The sequence below is a fragment of the Coregonus lavaretus genome (assembly GCF_964263955.1).
Source record: "Coregonus lavaretus genome assembly, contig: HAP1_SCAFFOLD_894, whole genome shotgun sequence".
Taxonomy (NCBI): Eukaryota; Metazoa; Chordata; class Actinopteri; order Salmoniformes; family Salmonidae; genus Coregonus; species Coregonus lavaretus.
Window position 1 is genome coordinate 13,056 of NW_028156145.1, and position 14,222 is coordinate 27,277.

General features: G+C 44.0%; 1 pseudogene across 1 annotated transcript in view; it reads right to left on the minus strand.

Annotated features, from left to right (window-relative positions):
- Positions 1–11,822: 11,822 nt before the first annotated feature.
- The window catches only part of LOC311126739 (solute carrier family 15 member 5-like), a 140,091-nt pseudogene continuing 137,691 nt past the window's right edge, over positions 11,823–14,222 (minus strand). Inside the window, exons 3-7 of the transcript in view lie at positions 13,275–13,461; positions 12,888–13,076; positions 12,464–12,595; positions 12,205–12,313; positions 11,823–11,910 (exon numbers count right to left, since the gene is read on the minus strand). The product of the transcript in view is annotated as a solute carrier family 15 member 5-like (transcript). The remainder of the gene's footprint in view (positions 11,911–12,204; positions 12,314–12,463; positions 12,596–12,887; positions 13,077–13,274; positions 13,462–14,222) is intronic.

Here is a 14,222-nt window from a genome sequence, read left to right on the forward strand (position 1 = left end):
TGATGCCCACCTGACCCAGATTGCGATTTATAGTGGACCGTTTTTGGATTGCGTAAATAACAAAGTGTAGAGATGGCGCCGACAGAGAGGGCTGCCTCGCTTCTAGTCCTTAGGAAACTTTGCAGTATTTTGTTTTTTTTATGTATTATTTCTTACATTGTTAGCCCAGAAAATCTTAAGTGTTATTACATACAGCCGGGAATAACTATTGGATATCAGAGCGGTGTAAACTTACCAGCACTACGACCAGGAATACGACTTTCCCGAAGCGGATCCTTTGTCCGCACCACCAAGGGCATTTGAAATGATTCCAGAGGCCGACCCAAAACAACGCTGCCGGAGGAGAGGGAGCCGGAGCGGTCTCCTAGTCAGACACACCACCCATCGCTTCCGAGTATATTACTCGCTAATGTCCAGTCCCTAAACAACAAAGTTGATGAGATCAGGGCAAGGGTTGCTTTCCAGAGAGACATCAGGGATTGTAAAATACTCTTTTTCACGGAAACATGGCTCTCTCGGGATATACTGTCCCCGTCCATACAGCCATCTGTGTTCTCAGTACATCGCGCCGACAGGAATAAACATCTCTCCGGGAAGAAGAAAGGTGGGGGGTATGTTTCATGACTAACGACTCATGGTGTAATTGTACCAACATACAGGAAGTAATTTTGTTCACCTGACCTAGAATTCCTCACAGTCAAATGCAGAGCGTATTATCACCCAAGATAATTATCTTTGGTTATTGTTACAGCCGTGTATATCCCCCCTCAAGCCGATACCACGACAGCCCTCAAGGAACTTCACTGGACTTTATGCAAACTAGAAACCATATATCCTGAGGCTGCATTTATTGTATATACGATAAAGCAAATTTGAGAAAAAGGCTACCTAAATTCTATCAGCATATTGACTGTAGCACTCACACTGGAAAAACACTGGACCATTGTTACACTAATTTCCACTATGCATACAAGCCCTCCCCTGCCCTCCTTTTGGCAAATCTGACCACGACTCAATTTTTCTCCTTCTTTCCTATAGGCAGAAACTCAAACAGGAAGCACCCGTGCTTAGGACTATTCAACGCTGGTCTGACCAATCGGAATCCACGCGTCAAGATTGTTGTGATCACGCGGACTGGGATATGTTCCGGGTAGCCTCTTAGAATAAGATAGACGTATACGCTGATCCGGTGAGTGGGTTTATAAGGAAATGTATCGGAGATGTCGTACCCACTGTGACTATTAAAACCTACCCTAACCAGAAACCATGGATAGATGGCAGCATTGTGGCAGGGTTTACAGACAATCACGGACTACAATTGCTAAACAAGTTAGTTGCCCTCTTTGAGGATAAAACACAGTGCCACCAACGCGGCCAGCTACCAAGGACTGTGGGCTCTCCTTCTCCGTGGCCAACGTGAGTAAGACATTTAAACGTGTTAACCCTCGCAAGGCTGCAGGCCCAGACGGCATTCCTAGCAACGTCCTCAGAGTATGCGCAGACCAGCTGGCTGGGGTGTTTACGGACATATTCAATCTCTCCCTATACCAATCTGCTGTCCCCACATGCTTCAAGATGGCCACCATTGTTCCTGTACCCAAGAATGCAAAGGTAATTGAACTAAATTACTATCTCTAGTAGCACTCACTTCTGTCATCATGAAGTGCTTTGAGAGACTAGTCAAGGATCATATCACCTCAACCTTACCTGTCACCCTAGACCCACTTTAATTTGCTTACCACCCCAATAGGTCCACAGACGATGCAATCACCATCACACTGCACACTGCCCTATCCCATTTGGAAAAGAGGAATACCTATGTAAGAATGCTGTTCATTTACTATAGCTCAGCATTCAACACCATAGTACCCTCCAAGCTCATCATCAAGCTTGAGGCCCTGGGTCTCAACCCCGCCCTGTGCAATTGGGTCCTGGACTTCATGACGGGCCGCCCCCCCAGGTGGTGAAGGTAGGAAACAACATCTCCACTTCGCTGATCCTCAACACTGGGGCCCAACAAGGGTGTGTGCTCAGCCCCCTCCTGTACTCCCTGTTCACCCATGACTGCGTAGCCATGCACGCCTCCAACTCAATCATCAAGTTCACAGTAGTAGGCTTGAATACCAACAACGATGAGAAAGCCTACAGGCAGGAGGTTAAAATTACCTCTCACTCAATGTCAACAAAACAAAGGAGATGATCGTGGAAAACAGCAGAGGGAGTACTCCCCTATCCACCATTGACGGGACAGCAGTTGAGAAGGTGGAAAGTTTTAAGTTCATCGGCGTAAATATCACTGACAAACTGAAATGGTCCACTCACACAGACAGTGTGGTGAAGAAGGCACAACAGCGTCTCTTCAACCTCAGGAGGCTGAAGAAATTTGGCCTGTCACCTAAAACCCTGACAAACTTTTACAGATGCACAATTGAGAGAATCCTGTCGGGCTGTATCACTGCCTGGTACAGCAACTGCACCGCCCACAACGGCAGGGCTCTCCAGAGGCTGGTGCGGTCTGCACAATGCATCACCGGGGGCAAACTACCTGCCCTCCAGGACACCTACAGCACCCGATGTCACAGGAAGGCCAAAAAGATATAGCACAGAGAGGCTGCTGCCTACATACATACTTGAAAATCACTGGCCACTTTAATAAATGGAACACTAGTCACTTTAATGATCTTTACATATCTTGCATTACCCATCTCATATGTATATACTGTATTCTATACTATCTATTGCATCTTAGCCTATGCCACTCTGATAATGACATTGCTGCACTGTCGGAACTAGAAGCACAAGCACTTCGCTACACTTGCAATAACATCTGCTAACCATGTGTATGTGACCAATACATTTGATTTGATTTGATTTGTAATTGTGTGATGGCAAGGATGCAGGGTTGTGTTCCAAACAAAACATCTACAAGTGTGCTTGCTCTAGTTCCTCAACGGCACAGCTAGGAGAACTCAAAAAAGCACTTTATAAACTCAGCAAAAAAAGAAAAGTCCTCTCACTGTCAACTGCGTTTATTTTCAGCAAACTTAACATGTGTAAATATTTGTATGAACATAACAAGATTCAACAACTGAGACATAAACTGAACAAGTTCCACAGACATGTGACTAACAGAAATGGAATAATGTGTCCCTGAACAAAGGGGGTGTCAAAATCAAAAGTAACAGTCAGTATCTGGTGTGGCCACCAGCTGCATTATGTACTGCAGTGCATCTCCTCCTCATGGACTGCACCGGATTTGCCAGTTCTTGCTGTGAGATGTTACCCCACTCTTCCACCAAGGCACCTGCAAGTTCCCGGACATTTTTGGGGGGAATGGCCCTAGCCCTCGCCCTCCGATACAACAGGTCCTAGACGTGCTCAATTGGATTGAGATCCGGGCTCTTCGCTGGCCATGGCAGAACACTGACATACCTGTCTTGCAGGAAATCACGCACAGAACGAGCAGTATGGCTGGTGGCATTGTCATGCTGGAGGGTCATGTCAGGATGAGCCTGCAGGAAGGGTACCACATGAGGGAGGAGGATGTCTTCCATGTAACGCACAGCGTTGAGATTGCCTGCAATGACAACAAGCGCAGTCCGATGATGCTGTGACACACCGCCCCAGACCATGACGGACTCCACCTCCAAATCGATCCCACTCCAGAGTATAGGCCTCGGCGTAACGCTCATTTTTCGACAATAAACGAAATTCCGACCATCCCCCTTGGTGAGACAAAACCGCGACTCGTCAGTGAAGAGCACTTTTTGCCAGTCCTGTCTGTTCCAGCGATGGTGGGTTTGTGCCCATAGGCGACGTTGTTGCCGGTGATGTCTGGTGAAGACCTGCCTTACACTAGGCTTACAAGCCCTCAGTCCAGCCTCTCTCAGCCTATTGCAGACAGTCTGAGCACTGATGGAGGGATTGTTCCTGGTGTAACTCGGGCAGTTGTTGTTGCCATCCTGTACCTGTCCCGATGGTGTGATATTCGGATGTACCGTTGCTGTGCAGGTGTTGTTACACGTGGTCTGTCACTGCGAGGACAATCAGCTGTCCGTCCTGTCTCCCTGTAGCGCTGTCTTACGCGTCTCACAGTACCGACATTAGAATTTATTGTGCTGGCCACATCTGCAGTCCTCATGTCTCCTTGCAGCTTGACTAAGGCACGTTTACACAGATGAGCATGGACCCTGGGCATCTTTCTTTTGGTGTTTTTCAGAGTCAGTAGAAAGGCCTCTTTAGTGTACTAACAGAGCTCTGCACAGGCAGCAGTGGAGGACAGTGATAAGATCTTTACTGAGCTGATCCGCTCCATTGAGAGAAGGCGCTCTGAGGTGAAGGAGCTGATCATAGCCCAAGAGAAGGCTCAAGTGAGTCAAGCTGAAGGACTCCTGGAGCAACTGGAGCAGGAGATAGCTGAGCTGAGGAAGAGAAGCATTGAACTGGAGCAGCTCTCAGACACAGAGGATCACATCCATTTCCTCCAGGTAACTAAATTGCCTTGTTACATGTGATATGAAATTAACTTCATGTGAAACTCTCAATCATTCTATTCTTGTCTGTCTGTGTGTCCATCTGTCTCTCTCTCTGTCTCCAGAGTTATCAGTCTCTCTCCAGTATCAGTGTATCTTCAGACTTACCCAGTATCGTTGTCGGTCCTCTTCAGTACTTTGGAGATGTGAGTAAGACTGTGTCTGAACTGAGAGAGAAACTAGAAGACGTCCTTAAAGGAGAATGGACCAAGATCTCCACTACAGGTGTGTTGAAAATAATAAGAACATCAACTTTAGACCATTGAAAGTTCCCTACTAGTCATATACATGTGGAATATGGTATGATGATAACATTCCCTCTCTCTGTGAATGTGTTTGTGTGTCTGTAGTGAATATAGTGGATGTTGTACTGCCTCCAGAGCCCAAGACCAGAGAACAGTTCTTACAATGTGAGTCTCTTTATTCTGCAGTAACTAACAGTCTCTTTTTACTGACACTCCTAACAATCCCTCTAGAAATATATACAGTGCCTTGCAAAAGTATTCATCCCCCATGGCATGTTTCCTATTTTGTTGCATTACAACCTGTAATTTAAATGGATTTTTATTTGGATTTCATGTCATGGACATACACAAAATTGTCCAAATTGGTGAAGTGAAATGAAAAAAATAACTTGTTTCAAAACATTCTAAAAAATAAATAACTGAAAAGTGGTGCGTTCATATGAATTCACCCCTTTTGCTATGAAGCCCCTAAATAATATCTGGTGCCACCAATTACCTTCAGAAGTCACATAATTAATTAAATAAAGTCCACCTGTGTGCAACCTAAGTGTCATATGATCTGTCACATGATCTCAGTATATATACACCTGTTCTGAAAGGCCCCAGAGTCTCCAACACCACTAAGCAAGGGGCACCACCAAGGAAGCGTCACCATGAAGACCATGTAGCTCTCCAAAGAGGTCAGGAACAAAGTTGTGGAGAAGTACAGATCAGGGTTGGGTTTTTAAAAAATATCAGAAACTTTGAACATTCCACGGAGCACCATTAAATCCATTATTATAAAATGGAAAGAATATGGCACCACAGCAAACCTGCCAAGAGAGGGACGTCCACCAAAACTCACGGATCAGGCAAGGAGGGCATTAATCAGAGAGGCAACAAAGAGACCAAAGATATCCCTGAAGGAGCTGCAAAGCTCCACAGCGGAGATTGGCGTATCTGTCCATAGGACCACTTTAAGTCGTACACTCCAAAGAGCTGGGCTTTACGGAAGAGTGGCCAGAAAAAAGCCATTGCTTTAAGAAAAAAATAAGCAAACACGTTTGGTGTTCGCCAAAAGGCATGTGGGAGACTCCCCAAACATATGGAAGAAGGTACTCTGGTCAGATGAGACTAAAATTGAGCTTTTTGGCCATCAAGGAAAACGCTATGTCTGGCGCAAACCCAACACCTCTCATCACCCCGAGAACACCATCTGAGGATGTTTTTCATCGGCAGGGACTGGGAAACTGGTCAGAATTGAAGGAATGATGGATGGCGCTAAATACAGGGAAATTCTTGTGGGAAACATGTTTCAGTCTTCCAGAGATTTGAGACTGGGACGGAGGTTCACCTTCCAGCAGGACAATGACCCTAAGCATACTGCTAAAGCAACACTTGAGTGGTTTAAGGAGAAACATTTAAATGTCTTGGAATGGCCTAGTCAGCCCAGACCTAAATCCAATTGAGAATCTGTGGTATGACTTAAAGATTGCTGTACACCAGCGGAACCCATCCAACTTGAAGGAGCAGGAGCAGTTTTGCCTTGAAGAATGGGCAAATATCCCAGTGGCTAGATGTGCCAAGCTTATAGAGACATACCTCAAAAGACTTGCAGCTGTAATTGCTGCAAAAGGTGGCTCTATAAAGTATTGACTTTGGGAGGAGGGTGAATAGTTATGCACAATCACAATAAACAATATTTTGCATCTTCAAAATGGTAAGCATGTTGTGTAAATCAAATGATACAAATTCCCAAAAAATCAATTTTTAATTCCAGGTCGTAAGGCAACAAAATAGGAAAAATGCCAAGGGGGGTGAATACTTTCGTAAGCCACTGTCGCAATAGTAGATTTAATCAAAGACTGGGTATCTATCTGACTCCTCATATCTCTCTGATTTTATCTCTGCTGTGCTCTAATCAAAGACAGGGTAGATACAGTATCTGACTTAACTCATTGTTCTAACTCCCCTCATTGGTCTCTGCTCTGCTCTTCTCCCAGATTCCTGTCAGCTCACACTGGACCCAAACACAGCACACACATACCTATCTCTGTCTGAAGGGAACAGAAAGGTGACCTATACAGGCCAAGTCCAACCATATCCTGATCATCCAGACAGATTCACCAACGACTACCAGGTTATGTGTAGAGAGGGTCTGTCTGGATGCTGTTACTGGGAAGTGGAGTGGAGTGGTAATGTTGTTACAGCAGTCTCATATAAAGACATCAGCCGAACAGAGACAGGTAATGATGGTGTATTTGGATTCAATGAGAAGTCCTGGAGTTTACTGTGTTATAGAGGTAGTTATTGGTTCAGACACAATAATGTTGTGACTAAAGTATCAGGCCCTCAGTCCTCCAGAGTAGGAGTGGACCTGGATCACAAGGCAGGTACTCTGTCCTTCTACAGTGTCTCTGACAAAATGACCCTCCTCCACAGAGTCCAGACCACATTCACTCAGCCCCTCTATCCTGGGTTTGGGATTGGTACAAAATCATATATCAAAATATTTACCAGTAGATATAGATGATTTCAACTATTTCAGATATATATAGATGGAGAGCTTCTTGGTTATTAACAGTCATCCATCAGGCCTACGACCTGGTTCAATTCCCCTTCTTTAACATTATTGTAAAAAAAAAGAATTCTTTAAACATAGCACATTCTTATTAGCCTGGTCCCAGATCTGTTAGTGCTCCTATAATATGCCATTTAGCAGACGCTTTTATCCAAAGCGACTTACAGTCATGTGTGCATACATTTTTTTTCTTCTTTTAACATATGGGGGGTCCCGGGGATCGAACCCACTACCTTGGCGTTACAAGCGCCATGCTCTACCAATTGAGCTACAGAGATGGAATGATGGTAGGTACAGATGATTTCAACCATTTCATACATATTGATGGAGAGCTTCTGGGTTATTAACAGTCTTCCAGTAGGCCTATGATCTGGTTCAATTCCCCTTTTTTAAAGTTATTGTAAAAATAAAAAATAAAAGCCTGGTCCCAGATCTGTTAGTGGTCTTGCTAAACAGATGGCATGATAGCACATACAGACTGACACTCAGGCTTCAGACTTTTACTGTCTACCTGATCACCTCTTGGCTGTTGCAATCCTCTGTAAATGGGTCTCTTTTTCTCTTGATGTAAACTATAGTACTGGCAAACCAGTCAAATCAGAAACTGGGATCATTGTTGATCCATTTATGATCAGATGAGAATAGTTAAATCACCCATGTACATGTATGAATCCAAACAATTCTGTATTCTGAATCAATTACTGAATCAATGTGGTCTTTCAAAATAAAAGTCATCATCATGACATTGGAATTGCTCTACTATTGAATTGATTGACACAATGAATCAGCTATTTCCAGTAATCTATGTACCAATATGTATTTAGACAAATAGATGATCAATAAAACACTCCCACATCACATCCATTTAGACCAATAGACGACACATAATACACCCACACATTATATTGGAGTAGGAAGGAACACAAAGGTTGAAGTCTATGACCGTCTAAACCAGTGGTATTCAAAGTCGGGGTCACGACTCCTAGTGGGGTCACGGGGGAAACCAAAAATGAAGAGTGCAGATTATTGTATGGGACAATATACAAACGTTTTGGAAAAAGATCATTATTGAGTAAATATATTTATTCTGATGAATACCGCTGATCTAAACTGACTGTCTAAAACTGACCTTTGAATACCTCTGATCTAAACTGACTGTTTAAAACAGACTGTTGAATACCGCTGATCTAAACTGACTGTTTAAAACTGACTGTTGAATACCGCTGATCTAAACTGACTGTCTAAAACTGACTGTTGAATACCGCTGATCTAAACTGACTGTCTAAAACTGACTGTTGAATACCGCTGATCTAAACTGACTGTCTAAAACTGACTGTTGAATACCGCTGATCTAAACTGACTGTCTAAAACTGACTGTTGAATACCGCTGATCTAAACTGACTGTCTAAAACTGACTGTTGAATACCGCTGATCTAAACTGACTGTCTAAAACTGACTGTTGAATACCGCTGATCTAAACTGACTGTCTAAAACTGACTGTTGAATACCGCTGATCTAAACTGACTGTCTAAAACTGACTGTTGAATACCGCTGATCTAAACTGACTGTCTAAAACTGACTGTCAATTAAATGAATACACAGTACATACAATATATATATACAAAAGTATGTGGACACCCCTTCAAATTAGTGGATTTGGCTATTTCAGCCACACCCGTTGCTGACAGGTGTATAAAATCGAGCACACAGCCATGCAATCCCCATAGACTTGATTTGATTTATTAGGATCCCCATTAGCCGACGCCAATGGCAACAGCTAGTCTTACTGGGGACCGACATATAACAATAAATACATTACAGACAAAATACTAAACAATTTACATACATTTAAAAACATTATCATGAAGTGTGTGTGTGTGCATCTATCAGTTACACATACATGTCAGTACATACACACAACAAGTAGGTCACATGGGGGAGAGGCGTTGCTTTATTTGTTTTTTATATATATAATATGCCATTTAGCAGACGCTTTTATCCAAAGCGACTTACAGTCATGCGTGCATACATTTTTACGTATGGGTGGTCCCGGGGATCGAACCCACTACCCTGGCGTTACAAGCGCAGTGCTCTACCAATTGAGCTACAGAGGACTACAGTTTGCTGTTCACGTGCACTATATAAGATGGAAGGGAGTTCCATGCTATCATGGGTGGCTCTGTATCCTGTAATACTGCACGTTTCCTTGCATTTGTCATGGACCTGGGGACTGTGAAAAGACCCCTGGTGGCATGTCTGGTGGGATAAGTGTGTGTGTCAGTAAAGTGTGTGTGTGTCACTGAATTTCCAACACATTAATGTTTCTTATAAAAACAAGGTGACATAGTCAGTCTTTACTCAACTCTTAGCCAAGAGAGACTGGGATGGATACTATTAATATCAGCTCTCTGATTACAATGAAGAGCAAGACGTGCTGCTCTGTTCTGGGCCAGCTGCAGCTTAACTAGGTCTTTCTTTGCAGCACTTGACCATTATGACTGGACAATAATCTAGATAAGACAAAACTAGAGCCTGCAGGACTTGCTTTGTGGAGTGTGGTGTCAAAAAAGCAGAGCATCTCTTTATTACGGACAGACCTGTCCCAATCTTTACAACCATTGAATCTATATGTTTTGACCATGACAGTTTACAATCTAAGGTAACGCCAAGTAATTTAGTCTCCTCAACTTGTTCAACAGCCACACCATTCATTACCAGATTCAGCTGAGGTCTAGAATTTAGGGAATGATTTGTACCAAATCCAACGTTCTTAGTTTTAGAAATGTTCAGGTCCAGTTTATTACTGGCCACCCATTCCAAAATCAAATCAAATCAAATCAAATCAAATTTTATTGGTCACATGCGCCGAATACAACAGGTGCAGACATTACAGTGAAATGCTTACTTACAGCCCTTAACCAACAGTGCATTTATTTTAAACAAAAAAAGTAAGAATAAAACAACAACAAAAAAGTGTTGAGAAAAAAAGAGCAGAAGTAAAATAAAGTGACATCAAGTGACAGTAGGGAGGCTATATATACAGTAAAATAAAGTGACAGTAGGAAGGCTATATATACAGGGGGGTACCGTTGCATAGTCAATGTGCGGGGGCACCGGCTAGTTGAGGTAGTTGAGGTAATATGTACAATAAAACAGACTGCACCTCTTTGTTAAGGGTTTCAGTGACTTCATTAGCTGTGGTTTCTGATGTGTATATGGTTGAATCATCAGCATACATGGACACACATGCTTTGTGTAATGCCAGTGGAAGGTCACTGGTAAAAAATGAAGAGTACAGGGCCATGAGACAAACATTGGCAGTAGAATGGCCTTACTAAAATGCTCAATGACTTTCAACGTGGCACCGTCATAGGATGCCACCTTTCTAACAAGTCAGTTGGTCTAATTTCTGCCCTGCTAGAGCTGCCCTGGTCAACTGTAAGTGCTGTTATTCTGAAGTGGAAACGTCTAGGAGCAACAACGGCTCAGCCGCAAAGTGGTAGGCCACACAAGCTCACACAACGGGACCGCCGAGTGCTGAAGCGCGTAGCACTTAAAAATCGTCTGTCCTCGGTTGCAACACTCACTACTGAGTTCCAAACTCCCTCTGGAAGCAGTGTCAGCACAGGAACTGTTCGTCAGGAGCTTCATGAAATGGGATCTGTGGACGAGCAGCCGCACACAAGCCTAAGATCACCATGCGCAATGCCAAGCTTCGGCTGGTAGTGTAAAGCTCGCCGCTATTGGTCTCTGGAGCAGTGGAAACGTGTGATGAATCACACTTCACCATCTGGCAGGCCGACTGACGAATCTGGATTTGGCGGATGCAAGGAAAACCTACTTGCCCCAATGCATAGTGCTAACTATTACGTTTTGTGGAGGAGGAATAATGGTCTGGGGCTGTTTTTCATGGTTTGGGATAGACTCCTTAGTTCCAGTGAAGGGAAATATTAACGCTACAGCATACAATGTCATTCTAGATGATTCTGTGCTTCCAACTTTGTGGCAACAGTTTGGGGAAGGCCTTATTTGTTTCAACATGACAATGCCCCCATGCACAAAGCGAGGTCCATAGAGAAATGGTTTGCCGAGATCGGTGTGGAAGAACTTGACTGGCCTGCACAGAGCCCTGACCTCAACCCCATCGAACACCTTTGTGATGAATAAGAACGCCAACTGCGAGCCAGGCCTAATCGCCCAACATCAGTGCCCGACCTCACTAATGCTCTTGTGGCTGAATGGAAGCAAGTCCCCGCAGCAATGTTCCAACATCTAGTGGAAAGCCTTCCTAGAAGAGTGGAGGCTGTTATAGCAGCAAAGGGGGGACAAACTCCATATTAATGCCCATGATTTTGGAATGAGATGTTCGATGATTAGGTGTCCACATGCATTTGTCCAGCGCTACAGGGGACTAAGGTAGTGTAGAGGTCACAACACTGTTTCTATGGAGACTGTTGTGGAGGAGTGTTCCATGGTGTCGTGGAATCACAGGCAGGTCTTGTACTGCAGGAGTTTCTCTGCCAGAAGGCTGCTTCCTACTCCTCTACTCTGCACTACACTCAGGTCTAGGTTCCTGGGACACAGGGGAGGAGAGACTGCTAGGGTGGATCTGTCTCAATACTGTCACCTGCCTCAATACTGTCACCTGTCTCAATACTGTCACCTGACTCAATACTGTCACCTGTCTCAATACTGTCACCTGTCTCAATACTGTCACCTGTCTCATCTGCACAGACTATATTAATACTTTGTTCAGGTCACCTCAAGGGGTCAAGGAAATTCTCAAATGTGTATCACTGAAAATCCTCATGTCCTCTGCCTCATCTACAGTGAGTATATTGATACATGAGAGGTTCTCATACTGTACCTGGAAGATATCCACCAGAACACCAGAGTGTTTATGGTCATCAACATGTCTAAGAAGAAGAAGAAATGCTCCAGATTCCCTTCATGCAGTGTGTTTGGGTAGAAGTTACCTGTAGTTGGACAGGAGAACAGTGCTATCAGTGGCCATAGGACTGAATCACCATAATGCAGACAGAACCCCATCAACCATTCCAACATGAATGTATGTTCCTCTTCAGTTTCTATGGTTACGATGATGCATCTGTTAGTGAAGCCTTTACCTCCAGAGAGTAGGTAGGCCAGCTGGATGATGAGGGCTCCCAGGAAACAGCCCCCTCCGTAGGACAGGGGGAGGAAGTGCAGGGAGATGCCTCTGATATGACTGGGTGTCAGGTGGAAGGAGATCACAGAGCCTGGAACAGAGAAGAGAGGAAGGCTGGGAAGAGAAAGAAGCATTCATTTGGTTCAAACGTCTCTTGTCTGTCTCTAATACACCAGTAGGGGGCATCCTAACCCTAGCTTCCAGAGTTCAGAATAGTATCCTCCATGTTGGCAGTTGGTTCCAACACTCCACATTCTAACTTCATCTCAACTACATATGGTGTCCATTGACATTCGAAATCTCAAACCCAGTTTGTCTCTGTGTATGAACAGTGTAGCAGCAATAGGTGTGTCAGAAATACGTGCTGGCTCTCTGTCACTCACAGGCAGGGGTGACGATGGCCTCAGCCAGCCCCAGTAGGATGTACTGGGGAGCCAGCTGGAAGCAGGCCATGGAGGACACCTGGAGCACCTTCCCTGACAGGGCCTGCTCCGTCAGAGGATAGCTCTTCCTGTGGACCTCAGACAGGCCCGCTACCAGGACAGACTGGGCCGCACACGCATGACCCAGCGCTGAGAGAGGAGAGGAGGGAGGGGACAGGGAGAGAAACAGAGAGAGAGAGGGAGAGAGAGAGACATTAACATTGACTGGCTCATTGATGTGGATGGTATTTGTGCATGTGTGTGTCTGTGTGTCAGTCTGTGTATGTGTGTATCTGTGCGGTGCGTGTGTGTGTATCTGTGTGTGTGTATCTGTGTGTGTGTGCTTACTGATTACTCTGGCGGGGGAGAAGGGTGTTTTCTCCATGGACAGGTAGCAGGAGGTGACACACTCCATGAGAGGGGCCAGCAGCAGCAGAGGTAGGATGCTGATGACGTTCATGGCACCGATGGGCAGGAGGAAGCTGTTCAGGTGCAGGTTAGAGTTCATGGTCTGAATGTAGTAACCTGATGGAATCTGTGGGAGAGGTCAGGGTAACAACAGATTCTAGGACAACTTTATGGAGCATAAATAAACATTATAGATTTGCCTGTTTTACTCCCATCATCTGAAAAATCATGTATTTGGACTTTCCACTGAAAACAAACAATGACCTGAAAATGTTCTAAAAATCAATGAATGAATGGAACCATTTATTTGTCTCTACAGTTTGAAGGAAGTTTCTAACTAACATTAGCGCTATGAAGTCTATAGTAACTGCTAGCATGCCATAGACTTCCAGTCATTGCGCTAACGCTAGTTGGCATTGGCTCCCAAAACGACCTCTAACTTCCTTCATACAGGATGCAGAGACATTAAAATGGTATCCATGAGTTCATCTGACTCTGGGGAAGTAGATAAAGGGCTTCACTGCCTAAATCCCAAAGTAAATCTTTAAATAGAGTTTTTAAGTGATTGCAATGATTAATTTTTACATGTACATTTACATTTTAATCATTTAGCAGACGCTCTTATCCAGAGCGACTTTCAATTAATGCAAAATGTGAACCACTATTTTTAAAAATGGTACAAAAGAGTATTTTGTATTTTGAAAATAAAAATACATTGGAGTGTAGTTCAGCCCAGTGTGATTAAAATGACAAAATACTCAGAAGTAGTTAAAATACATATTTCATATAGATGTAACATAAATACTAGTCATCTCTGGCTACTACCCAACACTAAGTCACATTTCCTTATCAAATAAACCACACCCCCTCTACATACAGAGTACACTG